Here is a 25,688-nt window from a genome sequence, read left to right as displayed (position 1 = left end):
TAGGTAAATTTCATTTTGGTGCTGAATTTTTAGACGTGATATATAGAATCTAGTCCATAGTGCTTCTGAATAGTTGTGCAGACTGCTGTGGCACTATCTGGGTAGAGTCAGAGCAGTCCCTAAAATAAGAAGACCACATAGTTAGCAATCCTAACTAACCTGGGTACTGGCATTGAATATCACCGGGAGCTGGATATCTCCTAGTAGCTGGCATGTGGCAAATATTCAGTGTCCAGATAGGGGCCTGCACTGAATTTTCAGGCACAAATCAGCCTTGTTGGTCAGTGTTTATGAAAATGCTGTCCATCACCCGCTGAATACTGGGGGCTTAGGTTAAGCAAATATTTTTGTGAGCTACTTTAGGGTCCATGGAAATATGTGAACAGTGATATTTTTTGGATTTTGTAAACTTTAAAAAACAAAACAGAACCACTCGGGAGGAAACCCACAATGAAAAGATAGAGATTGCTTCTTTGAGGAAAAAAAGCAAGACACTAACAGGCTCATTTTCGAAAGAGAAGGACGCCTTCTTACAGGGTCACCAAAATCGGTATAATCAAAAGCCAATTTTGAGTGATCCCAACTGCTTTCCGTCGCAGAGACGACCAAAGTTCATGGGGGCATGTTGGAGGCGTAGCGAAGGTGGGGCTTGGGCATGCCTAACACATGGGCGTCCTCGACCCATAATGGAAAAGAAAGAACATCCCTGATGAGCACTTGGCGACTTTTCCTGGTCCTGTTTTTCTTACGACCAAGGCACAAAAAGATACCCGAACTGACCAGATGACCACCGGAGAGAATCGGGGATGACCTCCCCTTACTCCCCCAGTGGTCACTAACCTCCTCCCACCCTAAAAAACATCTTTAAAAATATTTTGTGCCAGCCTCTATGCCAGCCTCAAACGTCATACTCAGGTCCATGACAGCAGTATGCAGGTCCCTGGAGCAGTTTTAGTTGGTGCAGTGCACTTCAGGCAGGCGGACCCAGGCCCATCCTTCCCTCCCTGTTACACTTGTGGTGGTAAATGTGAGTCCTCCAAAACCCACCACAAACCCACTGTACCCACAGGGCTATGGTAGTGGTGTACAGTGGTGGGTAGTGGGTTTGGGTTTTTTTGGGGGGGGCTCAGCACACAAGGTAAAGGAGCTATGTACCTGGGAGCAATTTCTGAAGTCCACTGCAGTGCCCGGTTGGTGTCCTGGCATGTCAGAGGGACCAGTGCATTAGAAATGCTGGCTCCTCTCACGACCAAAGGGCTTGCATTTGGTTGTTTCTGAGATGGGCATCTTTAGTTTCCATTATCGCCAAAAATCACAAACAACCAAGTCTAAGGACGACCATCTCTTGGGATGACCTAAATGTCAAGATTTGGGCGTCCTCGACCGTATTATCGAAACAAAAGATGGACGCCCATCTTGTTTCGATAGTTCGGGTTTCCCCGCCCCTTCACCAGGTCATCCTGCGAGGATGTCCTCAGGAAAACTTGGGCGCCCCTTTCAGTTATGCCCCTCTGTGGCTCTCATTTCTGAAGCAGATGAACGTCTCAAAATGACCAAAATAAGTCCATCTTCCAAAAACATTCAAATCACAATTTTCAAAAGGCAGAATTTGGACATTTTCCACTGCAGTTTGTCAAAATAGCAAAAAGGTGTGCTGGAGGCTTGTTTGGGGTGGGGTTAGGGTGTGCCCAAAATTACATCTGTCAGAGATAATGGAATGAGAAGAAACGTCTAAGGCAAAAAAGAAGGACATTTTTATCTAGACATGTTTCAGTAATATCCAGGGTAAAAAAAAGGTGCCCTGATTGAGCAGCTGACCACTGGAGGGATGAAGGCATGATCCCTCCATCTCCCAGTGGTTACTGACCCTCTCCCTCCCCTCTAAGAATTGAAAGTGACAGTGGATAGCAGGCTCTATGACAGCTTCAGGTATTATGGCTATTTCTAATAAAGAAGCAGGCAAGTGTAGGGAGTAGCCTAGTGGTCAGTGTGAACTGTCCTGGAACATAGAAATACCTACTGTACCTGAATTTATAAGACACCTATAAGTGTGATGGCTATTGTAGTGGTGTACTTTCAGGTAAAGTAGGTTTTTATCTGTTCCTGGAGGACTCACAATAACATATAAAGGAATTAAGGAGGGATTTATGCCTGAGTCTCATTGTTTCCAAGTCCACTGCACTGACCACTAGGCTGCCCCTCTGTTCTGCAGGGATGCATATGTGGTCATTTTTGTACAAATGATGCCAGACTGACATTTTTGTGGCTGCTTTTTGGTGTTCATATTTTGGACATTTCATTTTGGACATTTTCTGTGCAAGGAAGTTCTATTCATATAATTTCAAACAGAAAACTCCAACATTTTTCCTGTTTGAAAATGGCTGAGAGATGGACTTTTTTTGCAAGGGGTGGGGGGGAGAATTATGATTTGGATGTTCTTTTTAAATCCTCTATTTGTCATTTTATGAAGCAAATTGCCATTTCCAAAGTTTCTCCTTTGCAAGGAGTAATATTTCACATGTGATGCTCTAGATGCAAAATGTTATTCATATTCGGAGAACCAAGATGACGCCGTGGTGAGACGCTACGCCAGACGTGCTTAGAGCTTTTTGTCTGAGGAACCACGAGAGGAGTCCGAATTCCCTATCATGGGGAAGCGGAGAGGAAAGGTGAGGGAGGCTCCTATTACCTCGACTGATATCCCCCTCTCAAGGCAACCGACGCTCGAAAACTTCGGAGTAACTCTGGGACCCCGGGTTACCTCTTCTCCTGCTACCAGGCCGGCTTCCATCAACTCGGTCAGCAGTGTAGACGGGGCTTCTCTCAGCCCCGATGCCTGTGCGGCACCTCCCCAACCAGGAAGTGAGCGAGCGCTTTGTGACTCGGTTGGACCTATCCCGGCAATGGAGAGGAACTCCGAAGAAGGGAGCCTATCCGCACGCAATGGTGAAGGAGACCTGGTAGGACAAACTTTACAAACTTTTTCTTCAGTTGTGAGTGCCGGGTTAAAACAGATCTCCAATGCCCCCCTTCCTGATATGAAAGTTGAGACTATAAAACCTGCCGTAGTGACTATGGATTCTCTGTGGGACCTAACCTTTTCATTGCACTCTTCACTACAAACAGTTTTGTTAAAAAACGCTGCTGAAATAAAAATTTTATCAGATGCCCTACTGTCCCAGGAGCAGATTAATGCCCGACAGTTGTCTGATACTCAAGTGCTTCAGGGTAAAATTCAAAAGCTGGAGAACTTGAACAAAGCCACAATTATGGAGAGTATATTTGTTAAACGAAAGATGGAACATCTTGAAAATCAACAGAGAAGACTTAATTTGAGACTAATCAACTTCCCCAGATCTCCAATTATTTCTGCGATTGAAATGTTCAAAAAATACCTGAAGGAAGTTTTAGAGATGCAGAGTGAGACCCTTCCACCTATAACAAGGGTGATTTACCTCCAGATTTTTGTACCACCTAAATCTGGAAACGACCCTGGAGTTAAGGAGGGAGGATTGAACTTGACGTCTTTTTTAGAATCTTCTTTGGAGATAGTTACCCAAAGGACAACAGCAGTGGTAACATTTGCACTTGAGATAGATAGGGAAATGGTATTGACGTTATTCTTTAGACATTTGGACTCGATGTTTTTTGGCTCTAAAGTTAGAATTTTTCCGGATCTCGCAAGAGAGACCCAGTACAGACGTAAGGCCTTTTTGGCACTTCGTCAAAGAACTTTAAATCTGGGTGCAACAGTCACCCTTAAATGTCCTTGTATTTGTCGTTTCCTATATCAACAACATAGTTACCAATTTTTTGATCCAAAACAACTCAAGGATTTTTTGATCTCTAAGGAAGTTGAGAATGCAGTTGTGAAAGTTTAGATATCCCGCATGGGCACTGTAAGATAGATTGAGAATGTAACTGGAGTCAGTAATGCCTTGTTGTTTAATTTTTATATAGATAAACATACATTTGTAACTTGGTTCTCATTAAGGATTTCCTGTATAGTGGACGATGACTTTATTAATGTTTTCCCAATTGGGACAAGATTTTTGACTCAATGTGAATTATGACTATGATTTGATTATTTCTTATTTCTATATGCTCTTTGATAAGATGTATAAAGTCAAATTATAAATAAATAATTTAAAAAAATGTTATTCATATTCATAGTTAATGAGCTGCTGTAATGCAAAATCATGCAAAGCAGCTCATTAGTTAAGTGGATAGCAAAACTACATGAAATATTGCCTTCAGAAAGTCTGTTCATGAAAGAATAAGGTGCAACTCGGGAGGTGTAAAGTTATAGCTAAAATCTTTATAGCAAAACTCTGCATGTTGAATTTCTTTCAGACTCATTTGCATTTAAATCCTGGTAGAAAAAGAGTAGGAAAACAAATCAGAAGTGGTACATGATATTTAGCACACAACAGTGCATCACCTATGACATCTGTAGGCAGTTCACATGGGGTATGTTTACTAAGGTGCGTAAGGCGTATTAAACGCTAATGCGCTTATACATTTCTATGGGCGCTTTAGCGTTTAACGCACGTTAACCATTAACGCATGTTAACCATGCTAACATGCCTATAGCGCACCTTAGTAAACACAGGCATTAGTTTGAAGTCATTTTCAATGTGTGGGCAGAAAAACACTACATGTTAACAGGACTAGATTCTATATATGACATCTAGAAAATCCACGCGGAAAAGATTTCCGCCTAAGCATATTCTATAAGCTGTGCCTAGATTTAGGTATAGTATATAGAATATGCTTAGTTGACATCACAGTGCCTAAAACTGCACACCTTTCATTTACACCAATGAAAATGTGATGTAAATCCTGGTGCGTAGATTTAGGCACAGAGGGCCATATCCTCCCGGTGCGTAGATTTAGGCTCAGAGGGCCATATCCTATCTAATAAAATGCACCTTCAATGTTCTGAAGCTGACTCCGTGGCTGAGGCATTCGTGCGCTGTGCTGTAAGGCTCCATCTTCTGAACGTCACGCATGAGGCCCCGCCCCTGACACCCTTGCCGCAACGCCACGCCCCCTGACGCCCTCGCCGCAACAGGTTATATAGAATCCGGAGGATAGTGTGCAATTTTCTTAGGAGTCCTTTCACTAAACTGCAGTAAAATGTGGCCTTAGCATGCCCTTACATGGGTCTTTCCCATGCGCTAAGGCCATTTTTACCGCAGCTGTAAAATGGTGTTTTCCTTTTTTTTTTATTAATGACTATGTCCCAGTTGTGCGTGCCATGGTAACATCAAGACTGGATTACTGCAATGCACTATACAATGGTCTGACTACAAAGGGCCTGCACCAGCTTCAGTTGATTCAGAATGCAGCAGCAAGACTCATAGAAGGTTGCAAGCGACGTGTCCACATCACACCATTTTTGCAAAAACTTCATTGGCTACCAGTACAATACAGGGCTAAATTTAAAACTCTATGTCTGATCTTCAAGGCCCTGACAGGAAATGGCCCTGAGTATCTGAAGAATAGGATGATCCTCCACACACTGCTAAGGACACTAAGCTCCTCCCAAGGACTTTCACTAACTACACACTCTCCAAAAGACATTACATGATGTGATACCCACAAGCGAGCCTTCTCCGAAGTAGCCCCTACACTCTGGAATGCATTGCCTGAAAGGCTCCGCTTAACACAAGACTACCTCTACTTCAGGCAGCAGGTGAAAGCTTGGCTCTTCAACCAAGCCTTTAATGGAAGAAGTAACTAACTTGTTAGTCTCTCTCTCACACACACACACACAAGGATTGACTCGGGCTGCACATACTGCAGCGGGACATGTTTATCCACTCCTACCCTAGCTGAGATAATACTTAACAATCTCTCTGACCTCACGTGCAACTTTCTTCAAATCAACCACCTTACTTTCTAATTCTTCCTACTTTATTACTCATCTATATGTTACAACTTTGCCTTACCCTTCACTACCAATTACAATGTTCTAGTACATATTGTGTTGTCATTGCAAGTAGTATACCATGCCATACTTTGTATTGTTGTTCGAATATTTTTACTGCTCTAATTGCCTCCTGCTCATGTTTGATCTATTCTTACTATACACCGCCTTGAGTGAATTCCTTCAAAAAGGCGGTAAATAAATCCTAATAAATAAATATGTGCAAATGTTGCCATTAGCGCATGGCCATTTTGACAAAGTACCACATGTGCACTTACTACCACACATTTTGTAGGTGTAAGGGCTCACGCACTATCCATGTGGTAACCAGTTAGCAAACGGTAATGTAGCTGCACTAACTGGTTAGCGCAGAAATACCCACTCTCCGCCCTCTGACTCGCCCCCTCAAAAAATATCTTTTTTACTGTGCAGTTAACGCATGTGCATTTGGCAGTTACTGCAGAATGCCTGAGCTTGTCCCCCGGTTTGCCATTTTAAGCTACATTAGGCACATGTTAGCGTCTAACACAACTTAGTAAAAGTGCCTGTTACAGAGTGGATGTTGTTTGCACATTACTACTACTAATTTCTATAGCACTACTAGACATATGCAGTGCTGTACACATTATATGCAGGTACTTTCTCTGTCCCTAGAGGGCTCACAATCTAAGTTTTTGTACCTGGGACCATGGAAGGTTAAGTGACTTGCCTAAGGTCAGAAGGAGCTGCAGTAGGAATTGAACGCAGGTCGCCTAGTGCACGAACCATTAGGCCACTCCTACACTCCATAGTGTGTACTCTTTTCCGATTGTATATACCTGCTTACACATGTGCGATGGTTTCACTCATGTATACTGGTTTGTGCATTTGCGTATCAGGAAACAGTGTGCACTTTTCTTAAAGAGTGTAAGCTGTTTGCACATAGTGCACTATAGGAGAAATTCTGTAAATGGTGCTCATATTTCGGCACCAGAAAAAAAATCAGTGTTAAGCATGATTCTATAAAGGCTGTATGCCCTACATAGAACCGTGCTTAGCAATAACTCCTGTGCCTAACTTTAGATGCCAGAATTATGCCTGTTGACACTTGGTGCAAACGTTGACGCCCAAGTTAGATGCACTGAAGCGGTATTCTGTAACAATCCGCATAACTTTTCAGAACGATCCTGAAACCCCACATGACCACAACCCCTTATAAGTTGTGCCCTATTAGAGTTAGGTGCCATGCCTTATAGAATAGCATACAGCTAGATGAATGTGCAAGTTTTAATGAGTGCCCATTAACTTCAATAATTGGTTGTTAGCATCCAATTATTGACATTAATCAGCTCATTAGCCAATTAATTTGCATGCATATCTCAGGAGTGCACCCAAATTTTGGCCCGCAAATCTTGGGTGCACTCTTAACGATATTTGTTTCCACCTGAAGAAAAAAAACAACATGAAAACGGAACATTTCTGGGTGTTCATTCCTACACTGTACCAGTTGTGTAGTTGTTAGTGGTTGCTCTAAGACTCAAGTCCTCTAACTGATTCTTAATTTAGGGGTATACCCAATGCTTAAAAGGAGTTAACATAATAATCACTTGTGCTTTCCCTTTAAAAAAAAGGCTAAGTATAGAAGATAGTTTATATGAATAGTATTTAGCAGTGATTACTTAGTTAGGTTTACATAAAATCATGTCATTGCTTAGCTCTGTTTGTAGAGTGATCCATAATATTGTTCTAAACATGGCTAATGGTCTTTCCAGATGTACAGAAGAAAGATTATATAAAGATACAGCTGGTGCAGCTACAGGCCATTGTGACCCTGTTTATGAAGCCGCTGCAGCAGGAGGTAAACCATAGAACAATAACATAAATATTAAAAGATCAACTACAATTTGTATTTCTACTGTTATCCTACAAAATGGTGTTTAGAGAAGTATGTTAGTCTAATAAAAAGGGTATCATCTTATTTTCTTTTCTGTTTTGTTTTATTTCTATTTATTACCTTTAAAAGTGGACTAACATAGCTACCACATCACTCTACTTAAAATTTGAATAAACCGCCAGGACGTTCAACAGTTTCTTCATGTAATTCATTGTTGGAGTCACTATCAAAATGTATTAATTGGTTCTTAAAGACTCTAGAAGCAAGCAATGAGTCAAGGTTAAAATTCCACTTCATTCAATGACACCTTTCAGAAAGAGCAATGGAGAAGAAGAGCCTTCAGGGTTGTTGATCCCCAAATATACTCCACAATCCTTACTAACTTTTAGGACAGTTTTTTTTTAATAAATGATTTTTATTGTAGCTTTAAATGGTGCAACAATCAAGAGTAGCAATGCAGTCAACTAGATTCTAATGGTAAAACTGATTAAATTCCGCAAAGCGGTCAATAGATAAGAGACAAAATATTATTACAGTTCCATCAGAAGTAGTATGAATCAACTGCAGAGACCTGCTGATAATAAACTATGAAACCAACAATCCATGTCTTAGTTGATATAATACATTTATATACATATCCCTTATACCAAACCCCTCTACCCAGTACCCCCAGTCTTACCTGCCCCCATTCCTTGGCTTGCTCTAGGGTATGAAATATGTAACAACTAGGAAAAAATGCCCGTTTCTGAGCGGAATGAAACGGGCGCTAGCAAGGGGCCCCCTCCCTCCGTCCCTCGAAGCTACTTGCCTTGTTCGCCCTCCCTCCATCCCTCGAAGCTACTTGCCTTGTTCGCTGTGGGCCGTTTCGGCCCTCGAGTGTCAATAGCTCCGCCCTCGATGTCATGACGTTTTGACGCGTCATGACGTTTTGACGCGAGGGCGGTGCAGACACTCCAGGGCACACCGGATATCTCGGGCGCCTCAACTTCCATGGAGGTTTCAGAACATTGGGGTTGCCTTTTATATATATAGATCTTTTCTATAAGTCCCAATATTGAGCTTTCTTATGATTCTTGTCTTTACTCTCCATTTTTAATTCCCATGCTGCCATCTCAGCCATGCACTCCAACCACCCCATGTATGCCGAGAGTGTGTCATCCATCCAATACCTGAGGACTCTTCTTTTCACATTCACCAACGTGATCAAGATAAATTTGATAGTTCCCATCCCCAATTTAGCATCAGTAAGCAAGGGCCTGCACCCCCCAAAATGAGTATTGCATAAGACCACTGCCAGGAAGACTGTGCCAAACGTTGAATGTTTTTTGGCACCCCTATCAAATGAGTAAAGGGGGAAAGGATAGTGATAGGAATGTACTACTATCCACCTGGCCTGGATAAAAAAAACAGATACAGAAATGCTATCAGAAATTAAGTAGGCTAACAAACTGAGGAACACAATAATGGCAATTTCAATTACCCCGGTATTGACTAGGTAAATATAAGGGCATGCTAGAGAGGTAAAATTCCATGATGAAATCAAAGACTACTTTATGGAGCAGCTGGTTCAGGAGCCAGCAAGAGGGGGAACAGTTCTAGACCTAGTCCTTAGTGGAGCGCTTAATCTGGTGCAGGAAGTAATGATGCTGGGGTCACTATATAACAGTGATCATAAAATGATCAGATTTGATATAATTTCTGGAGTAAGTACACACAGGAAATCCAATAGGTTAGTATTTAACTTTCAAAAAGGAGACTATTATAAAATGAGGAGAATGGTAAAAATAAAAATAAAAAATAGAGGAGCAGCTGCAAAGGTTAAAAATTTACATCAGGTGGATAAAAAATGATAAAACACAAATTGCAAGCTGTAATCAAATCCTGCATATTTCTTAGAGTCACCGTGTGTAAATCTTAATAATGGGAGGAAAAGACTTGAAGTGTTGCGAGACCGCCACTGAAAGTCTGCGGCAGTGGAGGGTCAGCTCCGGCAGCGTGCAGGAAAGACTGGGGATCTTTCCTGCCCGGGCCCAAAAAAATCCATTAGACCACCAGGGTGGCTGCCTTAAAGGCTTTAGGTATGTGCTGGGACCCGCAGCTTGGGGGGGGGGGGGGGGGTGGGGCGCCGCGAACCAGCTTGCTCTGCCTCAACACCCACCTCACAAGATGTCAGAAAAATTAACAACCGGCTCTTACGAGCCGGTGCGAGAAAGCTCCAGCACACCACTGGATCTAGACCACATTTAAGGCTAGATTCTATATATGGCATCTAAAAATTCCACATGGACAAAAATACACCTAAGTGTATTATGTAAAGGATGCCTAAATTTTATAGAATAACGCCAAGCGCCTCTCCATGTGACCAACTGTAGTCGTGGCCATTTACACTATGTTTTACTTGGTGTAAATCCCAATGCCTAAATTAGGTGCAGAGCGGGTGTATTCTATAACAACGTGCATACATTTTAGAAACACCCATGCCCTGCCCATGGCCATGCCCACTTTTCAACTATATGACTCAGAATTTAGGTGCACCACATTGCAGATTAGCTAGTTAACCAATTAAGTTACGTGCATTGTTATAGAATATGCTTCGATTTCCCTTAAGAAATTAAGGTGCCATATCTAGAATCCAGGGGTTAGTTCCTAAGTTTTTAAAGATTTTTAACTGAGATAGCACTTATGGAGAATTTTCTTTCTCTTTGATAATACGTTTTATCTTCAAAAGAAAGGAGTTGTGATGGGGGCAACCTTTGCTCCGTCAGTAGCTTGTCTTTATATGATTCATTTCGAGAAGCAGTGGTTGAGTGAGGGAGTATGGACCACTCAAATATATAAATGGTACTATTATACTGATGATGTGTTCCTTTTATGAAAAGAAGTCAATACCAGAGATAATAATATTACATTTACAATGCAATTTTCCAATAAAGTACTGAGTATTTTGGATGTATTCATTTAACGAGAGGTAGATAGTTTTCATACCATGGTATTTACGAAGACCACTGACAGAAATACATTGTTACAGTTTGATAGCTGTTACCCCATGTCGCTGAAGAAAAGTCTTCCTTTTTCTTAGTATCTAACTGCTCCATGGACCTGCATACTGCTGTCAGGCAGCTGGGTATGACATTTCAGACTGGCATAGAGGCTGGCAAAAAAATATTTTTTTTGGGTGGGGGTTGGTGACCACTGGGGGGGAGTAAAGGGAGGTCATCCCCGATTCCCTCTGGTGGTCATTTGCTCAGTTGGGGCACCTTTTTGAAGTTTGGTCCTGAAAAAAAAGGGACCAAGTGAAGCCGGCGAAATGCTCGTCAATGCCAGCTTTCTTTTTTCCATTATCGGACGAAGCCAGCCATCTTGTACCACACCCCTGTCCCGACTTCACTACGCTACCAACACGCCCCCTTGAAGTTTGGCCAGCTCCGCGACGGAAAGCAGTTGGTGCCGGCCAAAATCAGCTTTCCATTATACCGATTTGGCCGGGTTGAGGAGATCGCCGGCCATCTCCTGATTTGTGTCGGAAGATGGCCGTCGATCTCCTTCGAAAATAAGCTGGATAGTAACATAGTAGATGAGAGCAGAGAAAGACCTGTACAGTCCATCCAGTCTGCCCACAAGATAAACTCATATGTGCTACTTTATGTGTATACCTGACCTTGATTTGTATCTGCCATTTTCAGGGCATTGACCGTAGAAATCTGCCCAGCACTAGCCCTGCCTCCCAACCACTAACCCCGCCTCCTACCACCGGCTCTGCCACCCAATCTCCGCTAAACTTCTGAGGATCCATTCCTTCTGAACAGGATTCCTTTATGTTTATCCCACGCATTTTTGAATTCCGTTACCGTTTTCATCTCCACCACCTTCTGCAGTAGGGCATTCCAAGTATCCACCACTCTCTCCATGAAAAAATACTTTCTGATATTTTTCTTGAGTCTGCCCCCCTTCAATCTCATTTCATGTCCTCTAGTTCTACCGCCTTCCCATCTACGGAAAAGGTTTGTTTGCGGATTAATACCTTTCAAATATTTGAATGTCTGTATCATATCACCCCTGTTTCTCCTTTCCTCCAAGGTATACATGTTCAGGTCAGGAAGTCTCTCCTCATACGTCTTGTAACGCAAATCCCATACCATTTTTGTAGCTTTTCTTTGCACCACTTCAATTCTTTTTACATCCTTAGCAAGATACGGCCTCCAAAACTGAACACAATACTCCAGGTGGAGCCTCACCAATGACTTATACAAGGGCATCAACACCTCCTTTCTTCTGCTGGTCCCACCTCTCTCTATACAGCCTAGCCACCTTCTAGCTACGGCCACTGCCTTGTCACACTGTTTTGTTGCCTTCAGATCCTCAGATACTATCACCCCAAGATCCCTGTCCCCGTCTGTACATATCAGACTCTCACCGCCTAACACATACGTCTCCCGTGGATTTCTACTCCCTAAGTGCATCACTTTGCATTTCTTCACACTGAATTTTAATTGCCAAACCTTAGACCATACTTCTAGCTTCTGCAGATCCTTTTTCATGTTTTCCACTCCCTCTGGGGTGTCCACTCTGTTACAAATCTTAGTATCATCCGCAAAAAGGCAAACTTTACCTTCTAACCCTTCGGCAATGTCACTCACAAATATATTGAACAGAATTAGCCCCAGCACTGATCCCTGAGGCACTCCACTACTCACCTTTCCCTCCTCTGAGCGAATTCCATTAACTACCACCCTCTGGCATCTGTCCGTCAACCAGTTCCTAATCTAGTTCACCATGTCGGATCCTATCTTCAGCCTGTCAAGTTTATTCAAGAGCCTCCTGTGGGGAACCGTGTTAAAAGCTTTGCGTCTATAGCACGTCCATGATTCAATTCTCTAGTCACTCAGTCAAAGAATTCAATGAGATTCGTTTGGCACGATTTCCCTTTGGTAAAACCATGTTCTCTCGGATCTTGCAACTAATTGGCTTCCAGGAAATTCACTATCCTTTCCTTCAGCATTGCGTCCATTACTTTTCCAATAACCGAAGTGAGGCCTACCGGCCTGTAGCTTCCAGCTTCTTCCCTATCACTACTTTTGTGAAGAGGGACCACATCCGCTGTTCTCCAATCCCACAGAATCTCTCCCGTGTCCAAGGATTTATTAAACAAATCTTTAAGAGGACCCGCCAGAACCTCTCTGAGCTCCTTCAATATCCTGGGGTGGATATTGTCAACCCAGGATATTGTCACGCAGCAACCCTACTGCAGGCTTGCTGCGTGACAATTCAGCTCCACCACTGGGCTCCTGGGTGAGTCCAGCGGTAGTTCCAATCACTGCCGCATGCCTTTCACGGTGCTAGAAAATATTTTTGTATTCTCTAGAGCCGGGGGAATGTTCTGCGGTAATCGGGCAGCACTGTCCATTGCACGAATACAGCTGGGCTCCCCCAGGAAATGGACTTGCGGCAAGTGTTTACTTTAAAAGTGTGTTGTTTTCTTCAAACACACTTTTATTTTAATGGCTTGGTGCAATAATGATGATATCAGTATCATCAGTGGTATTTGAATACTAGTTATGGACAGCATATTTGTAATTCAAAATTTTGTTAAAGTTTTTGAATAAATAAAGTAATAATAACACAGCATAGAAAAGCAGCTGAAGCATATAAACAACAAACTAAGCAATGGAAAGTCTTCTTATGTTATGCCCCTGTCTGTGAGTGGTGTTTCTTTCTTTGCCTCATGCCCTACATTGAACTGATTTGCTGTTTTATTTGTATGCTCACTAGAGGGTCCTTTTACAAAGACATGGTAACAAGTAGCCTTTGGTAGTGTGGGCGTGTCTTTTAGGCACAGTGGGCTATTTTTTACCTCAGCTGGGAAAAAAACTATTTTTTAATAGGCCAGGAAATGAGCCTGTGCTAATAGTAAAACTAGAGTGCACCTATTTACGGCCTGAGCCCTTACCACCACCCACTGACCTAGCAGTGGGCTAACTCGCTATCCACGTGGTAACCATGCAGTGTGCGCCAAAGTGGGCATGCTGACAGTTACTGCTAGGAACACCCCCCATGGTTGAAAATAGAAAATGATTTTCTACTGTGGGATTTGACATGTGCCAAACTCAGAATTGCCACCAGGCATACACGCTACCCCAGCTGTAGTGCCGATTGGGCTCACACTACCTCCATGTTAGTCCTCCCGTGCCTTTGTAAAAGGGTCCCTAGATAAATTCCTCTCTAGGAAGGATGTGTTGGACAGCATATTTGACCAATCAAATGTCTTAGTTAGAGGAAGTTCTGCGTGATTGGCAGCAATGTGATAGCATTTATTTTAAATAGCGAGCACCATTTTGAATAACCATGTTTGCCACTGGAGAAATTTAAGGATGTGGCTTTGAGGTAACCATGTTTTACCAAGATACCTTAGGTATAGTAATGTCAGTATTTTAAGCCTGTTAAGAAAATATGGCCAACAATTGGTGAAAACTCCTGATGAAATAAAAATGGCACAGAAATTAACTTAAAGCTGCCATTTTGTATTTTTAAAGATTTTTCAATAACTACCCTGCACTGAAGATTGAAAATAGAATGTTGAATTATTGCACTTATCAAGATTGATTTAATTTTGCATATTTAGAGTTTTTGTCAATGGGAGGTTTTCCTGACTGAGGAGGAAACAGTTCAGCAGAAGGATTGAAATCCAAATGATTAAAATAATCGGGCTGAGTTTCTGAGGTCTTTTCCTCCCATTATTAAGATTTAGACACAGTAACTCTAAGAAACATACAAGATTTGATTACAGCTTGCATTTTGTGTTTTATGATATAATCGTTAAGCAAATTTGTAGCCACTTTTTGATTGTTCAGTGCTAATCAAAAATACCATCTTGGAAGCTCAGACCAGATATATTCCACGTAATAAAAAAGAGGAAGGAAGGCCAAATGATAGCTAGCATGGTTAGAGAGGTGAAATAAGCTATTAGAGCTAAAAGAAAATCCTTCAGAAAAAGGAAGAAGGATCTACCTGAAAATAATAGGAAGCAGCATAAAGAATGGCAAGGCAAATGCAAACGCTGATAAGGAAGGCAAAGAGAGACTTTGAAAAGGAGATTGAATTAGAAAGAAAAACTCATAGTAAGACCACTAGATGACTGAGGAGTAAAAGGGGCACTCAGGGAAGACAAGGCCATAGCGTAGAGATTAAATGAATTATTTGCTTCAGTTTTTATAGCACAGCACTGATTCTCTGGGTCAGGGCTGCCGAGAGACTGGGCCGGGCCCGGGGCAAGGCCGCCCCCGGGGTCCCGCCCCCCGAGGTCATCGTCGCCACCCACCTCCGTTCACCACTGGGCTGGGCCCCCTGAATTCAAATCATAGCGCCTCAACTCGACCTCGCTCCATGTGAAAGAAGCGCAGCAGCGGCAGTCTGCAGATTGCCTCCCTTTGGGCCTTCCCTCCCTGTGTCCCACCCTCGCGCAACTTACGTCAGACAAGGTCGGGACACAGGGAGGGAAGGCCCGAAGAGAGGCGATCTGTAGACTGTAGCTGCTGTGTTTCTTTCACACGGAGCGAGGTCAAGGTGAGGCGCTATGATTTGAATTCAGGGGGGCCCAGCCCGGTGGTGGACGGAGGGGGGGCGGGTGGAGGGGACTGCGGCACCTTTTGTCCCCCATGCCCCTCCCCTCTTGGCGGCCCTGCTCTGGGCACCAGAATTATGCCTGCTGAAACCTGGATTAAATCCTGGTGCCTAAATTGGGTGCACTGACTCATTATTCTATAACACTGCGTGTAACTTTTTAGAATATCCATGACCTGCTCATGGCCCCTCCCACTTTTGAGTTATGCGCTAAGGAATTTAGGTGCCCAGTGTTATTGAATAAAATGCAACTAGATGCATGCAAATCCTAACCAGTGCCAATTAATGTCAATAATTGGTTGTTTGCATCCAATTATTGATGCTTAACAGCTTGCTAGCCAATTCTACGCACATGTCAGGATGTGCAAATTTGGGCTTAGCACATGGGGAAGTCCCATGCTAAAATGCGCTAGAATCTGGGGGTAAGTGCTCCTGTATTAATAGTTTTGCAGGTCTCACACACAAATGGATAAATTAGCACAGGACCTGCAAAAAGAAAAAAGTCCTATTTTAGGGATATATTAGAAATAGGTTTAGTTCATGGGAAAGTCCCATGTTAAAGTGTACTAAGTCCATTTCTTAGTACACCTTAGTAACAGGGCTCTGAAGTTAGCAGCACAAGTCTTTTAACTGAGCCTCATAATTTTTTTTCAGTGAAGTCAAAGAATAATTTTCTGCTGAAAATGGTTTTATAACCCAAAAGCAAAAACAAGACAACTCCCTACATACTAGAAATCCAACAAAACAACAGAGGTAAACAAAACAGCAGCTTGTCTATAAATATAAATTTAAATTTACTTATAATTTATTAAAATCACAACATTAAACATATAGACAGCTTCCAAATTTATATCAGATAAGCAACTGGAATAGCAGCATAATCTAACAGCAATGTGTTTTATCAACAGATACAGATTGCTTCAGGAGCAAACAATTTTTCAGAAGACAGACAGTTCTTAATAAGGTGATCCACCCAACTCATCTTCAGAAAAGAGTCAGCCCTAAGCAAGAAAAACTCATGGTGCTGATTTTCTGTTCAGCATCAAAACGTCAAAAGATTAACAAATTGTCAGCACGCTAAAGTCAGCTTGTGAATGGGCATTAAACATTGTCATCTTACAAAGGGTAAAAATCCTTCTTTTTGTAAAGCCATGTCAGCCTGTAATTATTCTTAAGTGTTTTGGAGTATCAACTATAAAGTTAGGTTAGAAATACATAATATTTTTATGTGAGAGGGTCTATAGAACACTGCCCTTCACCCTTAAGTATAGTCCCTCAATTAGCCTGAAGAACCACTTTAAGAACACTAGTCCCCACCCCAGGAGGAAGTGAGCCAGGAAAGGTGAAGTCTGTCAGAACAGGGTCAGACTAAGGTTAAAGAGGTCCTGGGAAGGAAGAGTTGAAATCCCAGCATATGCCAATGCAGTGCCTATGTAATGATCATGACCTGGCTGAGGTAAGCCACTTTTGCTTCTTAATTGAGACTTACAAGTCTTGCTTTGAGGGCTGGCAGGAGTCAAACCCTTTAACTCAGAAAAGAACCAAGAACTTATGTGTCTGTAACACATATATCTCATTCTCTGTAACATCACTCTGTATTTGTTTCATCACCGGAGGTGGCTAACGCCTCACGATACTATGTAAGCCACATTGAGCCTGCAAATAGGTGGGAAAATGTGGGGTACAAATACAATAAATAAATTAAATAAATAAACTTACAGGCTGTGATTGGGGTGTGGAATCCCCAGCAGCTACAGACCGTATTTTGGGCCTGCTAGCCAGAGCCTGCTTAAGATTATGTTACTGAACCACAGAGGTTTTTCCCCCTTATATTCCTGGGCCTGTGACATAACAGGCTTCAGGATTCTGTTAAACACATGTTTTGCTTATATCCCCTTCGTCCGGCTATGTTATTTCACTGGCCCACCCACAACCCTCATTCAAGGTATCATATCTTGTTATTACATAAGTACATAAGTACATAAGTATTGCCATACTGGGAAAGACCAAAGGTCCATCGAGCCCAGCATCCTGTTTCCAACAGTGGCCAATCCAGGTCACAAATACCCGGCAAGATCCCAAATATGTACAAAACATTTTATACTGCTTATCCCAGAAATAGTGGATTTCCCCCAGTCCATTTAATAACGGTTTATGGACTTTTCCTTTAGGAAGCCGTCCAAACCTTTTTTAAACTCCATTAAGCTAACCGCCTTTATCACATTCTCTGGCAACGAATTCCAGAGTTTAATTATACGTTGAGTGAAGAAATATTTTCTCCGATTCATTTAAATTTACTACATTGTAGCTTCATTGCATGCCCCCTAGTCCTAGTATTTTTGGAAAGCGTGAACAGACGCTTCACATCTACCAGTTCCACTCCACTCATTATTTTATAGACCTCTATCACATCTCCCCTCAGCCACCCCCTCTCCAAGCTGAAGAGAAGGCGGCTGAGGGGAGACACGACAGAGGCAACATCCTCAACTGTAATTCCCTGTATTCAGTTCCCTGTATTACTATTGTCCTTATTCCTGACTCCACGTGGAGGGGCATAATCGAATGAAAACGCCTATCTCAATGGACTTCTATCTCCGATAACGGGTACGTGAAGGGGTGGGACAAACCGTATTTTCGAAAAAAAATGGACGTTCATATTTTTTCCCGAAAATACGGGTTGTGCGGGGCAAATGCCTTGGATGTGTTCGTTTTTGAGCTGGGCGCTTTTGTTTTTCAGCGATAATCCAAGGCATTTGTTCTTGGGAGGGGCCAGGAGTCGTAGTGCACTGGTCCCCCTCACATGCCAGGAGACCAAGCGGGCACCTTAGGGGGCACTTTTACAAATAAAAAAAAAAAACCGTAAACGAGCTCCCAAGGGCATAGCAGCTTTCCCTTTTGTACTGAGCCCCCCAAATCTCCCCCAAAACCCACTGCCCACAAGTCTACACCATTACCATAGCCCTATGGGGTGAAGGGGGGCACTTACATGTGGGTACAATGGGTTTTGGGGGGGTTTGGAGGGCTCAGTATTACGCACCACAAGTGTAACAGGTAGGGGGGGATGGGCCTGGGTCCACCTGCCTGAAGTCCACTGCACCCACTAACAACTGCGCCAGTGACCGGTATACTGCTGTGATGGAGCTGGGTATCACATTTGAGGCTCACATACAGGCTGGAAAAAAAAGTTTTTAAACTTCTTTTTTTTTGGTGGGAGGGGGTTAGTGCCCACTGGGGGAGTCAGGGGAGGTGATCCCCGATTCCCTGTAGTGGTCATCTGGTCATTTAGGGCACTTTTTTGGGACTTACTCGTGAAAAAAAAGGGTCCAGCAAAAATGCCCTAAATTCTCGTTAAAAACGCCTTTCTTTTTTCGATTATCGGCCGAGGACGCCCATCTCTCCTTAGCCGATAACCACGCCCCAGTCCCGCCTTCACCACGCCTCCGACACACCCCTGTCAACTTTGTCCACATCCTCCATGGAGTGCAGTTGAAAACGTCTAAAATCGGCGTTCGATTATACCAATTTATTCGTTTTTGTGAGATAAATGTCTATCTCCCGATTTGGGTCGAAATATAGGCGTTTTTCTCTTTCGATTATAAGCAGTATAATGGACTAGATTCTACAAAAAGCACCGAAAAATTTGGGCGCTGAAAAAAATATCCACTAAGCGTAATTATTTAAAGGCTGCATGCCACTTAGAGAATTATGCTTAGTGACAGTTTCCTTGCTGTTCGTGGAACCTGGCTAAATTTCTGCACCACTTACAGAATACGCCTAGGCAGTTTCTCTGCCATTTATAGAATCTGCCTAAATTTTCATGCCATTTTTAGAATCGCTAAAATGTCAGTGCTGATCTTTCAGTGCTCATTTGACATTGGCGTGTAATGATATTATGAAGTCGTGCTCTTGGGGACAGCGAAAAAAATGTCATCCAGACGTCGGCAGCTAAACTTCAGCAATGCTGACACCTTGCTGTTGGCCAGGCTCTTCCTAAAGAAGGAAAAATGGTATTTCATCCTCTCCCAGGTCACAAGAAAAGATCCTACCTGAAATACAGGAGAGCCTGGGAGTGTTTAACTGTACAATGCTCAAGCCTCCTTCCCTAGAGATGTAGGTACAAAAGGTAAGCAGGGTTCTGTGCACAAGTTAAGCTCATGACTACTTTGGTTGGTTGTTTGTGGGGTAGTATGGTATGTGATAGGTGGCTTCGGGTAACAGGAACTGGTGCTGGGATTTGAGCTGGCCAACCCTGGGTGTTCTAACCACTAGGCTACCTCCTCTCCTGCATATTAATGCCTCTTAGAATGGTGAAGCCTTCTTCCCTAGGGAGGTAAGTGCAAAATGCAAGCAGGTGAGGTGAATAGCTCAGGGTGAGAGGTGCTAGTAATGTGATTTGAACCTGTCACCCCTGAATGATAAGACAAGTGTGCTAACCACTAAGCTACCTCCTACACTCACAGCTTTCCATTGTTCGTAGAAACTACTGTATCTGTCAGTTTGTTGTCAAAAAGAAACATCAGTTGTGAAGCTCAATGCTGTAACTCTGAGGCAGGCTGGTTGGCCGAAACACGGCCGTGTCGAGTCTTTTTGAGTTACATTATTGGTTTGGACTCTTCAATAAATTGGACTTTTTTTACATCGTCTCAGGATCCCATTTTTCTGTCATCTTCGCTATGTACAACTGTTAGCCACAGGGATTTACACCAGGTTTCAGTTGGTGTAAATCCTTATGCCTCCAAATTCTATAACCCTGTGAGTATCTTTTGTGAATGCACCTGACCTACCTTCTTTTTCCAGGCCATGTCCCTTTTTCATTTGTACGCTATAGGATTTCCGAACATATCTTTACAGAATAGTGCGCTGCATGATGCATGCATATAGTCAAATGACTTCCAATTAGTGCCAATAATTGATCGTTAGTGCCTATTAGTGCAGATTGGCTCATTATTCAATTGAGTACCACTCCCAATTTGGATGTGTACTCAAATTTAGGTATGGATTTTTTAATGCCATATATAGAATCTGGGGGAAAGAAACTAACTATAAGGAAGGTAAATGTTATCACACAGAAAAATATTTAATAAGCCCTATGGATGTACCTGGAATAATTATTTGAGAGTAAAAGTGATTCTAGATAAAATATTTATTAAAGTTTGCTACAGTTTTGCTTTTGTTGTTGTTGATATTGCTTTGTGTGTGCGTTTTATTCCTGGGGTCAGCACTTTCTACTTTGTGTTGTTCTAACATGATGTACACAACAGTTTATATGTGAATGTCACTCAGCACTAATTTAAATAATTCTTTTATAAACTATTACCTTAATAAGAGAAAATAGGACAGCTTGTTCTTACTTTGTCCCATGTTTCTTAATGAAGTGGAAAAGGAGTTGAGAAGTAGTTTCAATTGAGTAATTGTTGTTTATTGATTCTAGTTGTGCTCCATAAATTATAAGCAGAGCCCTAGTCTGCTACTTTGCATGATGCGTGCACAATTTGTAATTACGTTGACGTCAATGAAAACTCTGTGAACTATAATTTTATAAGTAGCTTTTCATAATTTGTTTTTGTACTTTAAACTGAAGTGTTAATTTTATATTCTTCAGATCCCAGTGTCTTGTCACATTATCCAAACTGTAACTGAACAAAATAAAATAGAAGTCAACTCAAGTGATGTTTTTTACACATTGCAAAAGAGACGGCAGTTGGCACATATTCATCAGTGTTGAACTTTGAAAGTAATTTGAAAGACACGAGAGAAAACAACTATCATCCTGTTTCATTGATACAGAACTTCTAGAAGTAAAATCATATGTATGCCTTTTAGTTTTTCAGGAGAAAAGCTCAGCAGTGGTGATTCCATCTCAGAAAATTGACAGTGATTGACAGTAAGAAATGTTGATATTGAAATGATGGAGGCACTGGAGAATAGGCAAGATTGCTGAAGGCCACAGAAACTGAACTCACCCATTACAGTTAATATGACTGAAGGGTTTTTTTCTTCTATTTTGTCCATGAACATGTAAGACGGTTGTGATGGTGGTGCTATCTGTATTGTGGTTTTCAACCAGTCCTCAGGACACACCTAGTCAGTCAGGTGTTCAAGATACCCATGATGAATACACATAAGTTTGCACAGAATGGAGGTTGTGTGTTCACATTTATCTCACGTGTATTAATTGTGGGTATCCTGAAAACCTGACTTGCTGAGTGTATCCTGAGGAGTACATTGAGAACACCTGCACTAGGATCATGCTAGCATGAAGCGTAGCGAGTAGCTAATGTGGCTCAAAAGTTGACGTTTCAAGAAGAGCTAATGTCAGTGTCAAGTTTATATCTATGGGAATGCAAAGGTCAAAGTTATATACTGAATGAATGATTATTTGCATAGTTGGCAATTTGTACTGTATCTAGTAGTTGACTAGCATGTTGTTATTCATAGTTTTAGTTTTCAGTTTTCCTTTGAGGAACATCAGCTAACAAATTCACCACCTGAATAGATGGCAATCAGACATCCTACTACTACTACTACTACTACTTGACAGTTGGCGGTGGTGGAGAAGGGTACTGAAAGGAGGGATTTGTCTTGAGAGCGGAGGTTACGGGTAGGAACGTAAGGGGAGATGAGGGTAGAGAGGTAGGGAGGGGCTGCAGATCGAGTGCATTTGTAGGTTAGGAGGAGAAGTTTGAACTGTATGCGGTACCTGATCGGAAGCCACACAGCAGTCTCACTCCCAGCACACATACCTTGTCTCTCTGAATGCAGTTTTCATAGCATAGTTATAGCCTTGAAATAACACTCTAATTCCCTGACTCTCTCATGCCCCTTTCTAAAATAATATGCACTAGCCTGAGAGATGAATGCAGGAGTGGACATGAGACAATCCCTCTACTAGCAACTGATGCATTTCAAACAAACATTGCTAATCCTGAGAGATAGAACTGTACTAATGTCCTTGGGGAACCAGAGCATGATATGATATATACAATTCAGCATTCTGGGACAGAGCATGACAACTCTAATAAGGCAAACAGAACAGTCACTTTCTTAGCAATATTATAACTTTGGATAGCAGAAACAATATATACTCTCATATTATTTATTTATTTATTGCACTTGTATCCCACATTTTCCCACCTCTTTGCAGGCTCAATGTGGCTTCCATTACATCATGAATAGTGGAAGTACATAAGAAAATAGATATTTAGTATTGCAGGATCTTGGGTAACATGATAATGATAGAGCATGATAGTAGTATAGGAAGCAAATATTATAAGACAATTCTGGATATGTGTGTAGAAGTTCACATTTGTTGATCTTGTCGAAGAGATGGGTCTTCAGTAGTTCAGTAGGCTTTGGTTGATGTCTTTGGAAATTTCATTTAAATCTTGTTTAAATGGGATGTAGATCGTTACATCGTCTGCGTATATGAAAGGGTTGAGGTTTTGGTTTGATAGTAGTTTGGCCAAAGGTATCATCATTAGGTTGAATAAGGTCGGTGAGAGGGGGGATCCCTGTGGAAATCCGCATTCAGGTATCCATGTGGCTGATGTAGTCGAATTAGATATCACTTGGTATGATCGTGTGGTCAGGAACCCCTTGAACCAATTGAGAACGTTGCCTCCAATTCCGAAGTACTTGAGGATATGTAGTAGTATACCATGATCAACCATGTCAAAGGCGCTAGACATGTCAAATTGCAGAAGTAGTATATTCTTGCCAGTTGCAGTCGTTTGTTTGAACTTATTCATGACAGTAACTAGTACTGTTTCGGTGCTATGGTTAGACCGAAATCCTGACTGGGAGTCGTGTAGTATTGAGAATTTGTTTAAGTAGTTTGTGAGTTGTTTGGTCACCATCCCTTTCGTTAGTTTGGTTATTAAGGGAATGGATGCTACTGGCCTGTGGTTGGTTAATTTCTCCACTATCTTCCCTGAGTACCCCTTTTATCCCTCAGTCATCTAGCGGTCCAACCGATTCTTTTGCTGGCTTCTTGCTTTTAATATACCTAAAAATTTTTTACTATATGATTTTGCCTGCAATGCAATCTTTTTTTCAAAGTCCCTCTTTGACTTCCTTATCAGCGCTTTGCATTTGATTTGCCATTCCTTATGCTGTTTCTTATTATTTTCAGTTAGTTCCTTCTTCCATTTTCTGAAGGATTTTCCTTTAGCTCTAATAGTTTCCTTCACCTCATTTTTTAACCATGCCAGCTGTCGTTTGGCCTTCCTTCCTCCTTTTATAATAGACAGAACTTATTTGGCCTGGGCTTTCAGGATGGTATTTTTGAACAGCATCCATGCCTTGTGTAAATTTTTTACCTTTATCAGCTGCTCCTCTCATTCTTCTCATTTTATCATAGTCTCTGTTTTTTTAAAGTTAAATGCTAATGTATTGGATTACCGATTTAGTTCATTAATCCTTGCAGTTACGGGAGTCTATCTGGTGCTAACATCAGTACCTTTTAGGAATTATCAGTACAGCTAGAGCTTACATCGCCAGAGTTAAGATCTGTTGACAATGTTCCAAACCTGACATTTTTTATAAATATTGAAGCTAGTTAGGAAAGGATCAAGTTCTACCTCTTTCTTATAGTGATAGTAAGTGACAGCAGACAAGGACCTGAATGGTCCATCCAGTCTGCCAACTGTTATACTCTACTACAATGAATGGACAATAAAAGCAGATACAATCCACTTCCTCCTAGAATGGGATGACAGATGCAGATCCATATTAGACAATATAGCTCCAACCCAAACCAGAACCTCACATAGAAAAATTTCAATACCATGGTTCAATGAAGAGCTGAAAAAACTTAAAACACAAGTCAGAAGGTTAGAACGAGCATGGAATAAAAAGAAAGACGAACCCACACTTAACGCCTGGAAACAACTTCAAAGAAAATACAAATATACCATAACACAAACTAAAAGATTATATTACAAAACTGTAATTGGACCAAACTACAAGGACACACAAACTTTTCCAACTCGTGAACAAACTACTAGATATTACACCAATCACAACCAACATTAAAGATGCACCAGGAGCAATCTTGTGAGATACTTCAACGAGAAAATCATACAACTACAACTCAAGACACCTGTCAGTACCACCGAATATGCTGAACTCCTTGACTGTCTAGACCCAGACCCAGACCCTGGCATTTACCCAGCAGACAGAACCTGGACCAACTTCGAGACACTATCAGAGGATATCATCTCCCAAATGCTCAAAAGATTTGCCAAATCTCATTGCAAACTAGATATATGTCCAAACAACCTTATGACATCTACTCCTCTACAATTTATAACAGACATAACAAAACACTTAAACTATATGCTACAAAATGGACTCTTCCCGAAGGAGAAAGGGAACATTTTACTCACCCCCATACCCAAAGACGCAAAGAAAAGTGCCAGTGAACTAACCAACTACAGGCCAGTAGCATCCATTCCCTTAATAACCAAACTAATGGAAGGGTTGGTGACCAAACAACTCACAAACTATTTAAACAAATTCTCAATACTCCATGACTCCCAGTCAGGATTTCGCTCTAACCACAGTACTGAAACAGTACTAGTACCCTCATGACTAAATTCAAACAAACGATTGCAACAAGAAAGAACATACTACTTCTACAATTTGACATGTCAAGCGCTTTCGACATGGTTGATCATGGAATATTACTACATATCCTTGAGTACTTTGGAATTGGAGGTAACGTTATCAACTGGTTCAAGGGATTCCTAACCACATGATCATACCAAGTGACATCTAACTCAACTACTTCAGCCACATGGATACCTGAATGCGGAGTCCCACAAGGATCCCCCCTCTCGCGACCCTCTTCAACCTAATGATGATACCCTTGGCCAAACTATTATCAAAACAAAACCTCAACCCATACATATACGCAGATGACGTAACGATCTACATCCCATTTAAACAAGATCTAAAGGAAATTTCCAACGACATCAACCAAAGTCTCTATATTATGCATTCATGGGCGGATGCTTTTCAACTGAAACTTAATGCAGAAAAAACCCAATGCCTAATACTCACCTCTCAACAAGAACAAATTCACAACCATTAACACACCAAATCTGAACCTTCCAATTTCGGCCACCCTGAAAATTCTTGGAGTTACCATCGATCGACACCTAACACTCGAAAGCCACGTGAAAAATACAACTAAGAAGATGTTCCACTCAATGTGGAAATTAAAAAGAGTAAAACCTTTCTTCCCAAGGACTGGAGTGGCCTAGT

Source organism: Microcaecilia unicolor, chromosome 2 (assembly GCF_901765095.1).
Source record: "Microcaecilia unicolor chromosome 2, aMicUni1.1, whole genome shotgun sequence".
NCBI lineage: Eukaryota > Metazoa > Chordata > Amphibia > Gymnophiona > Siphonopidae > Microcaecilia > Microcaecilia unicolor.
The sequence above is the reverse complement of the archived record's forward strand: the minus strand, read 5'-3'. Positions refer to the sequence as shown.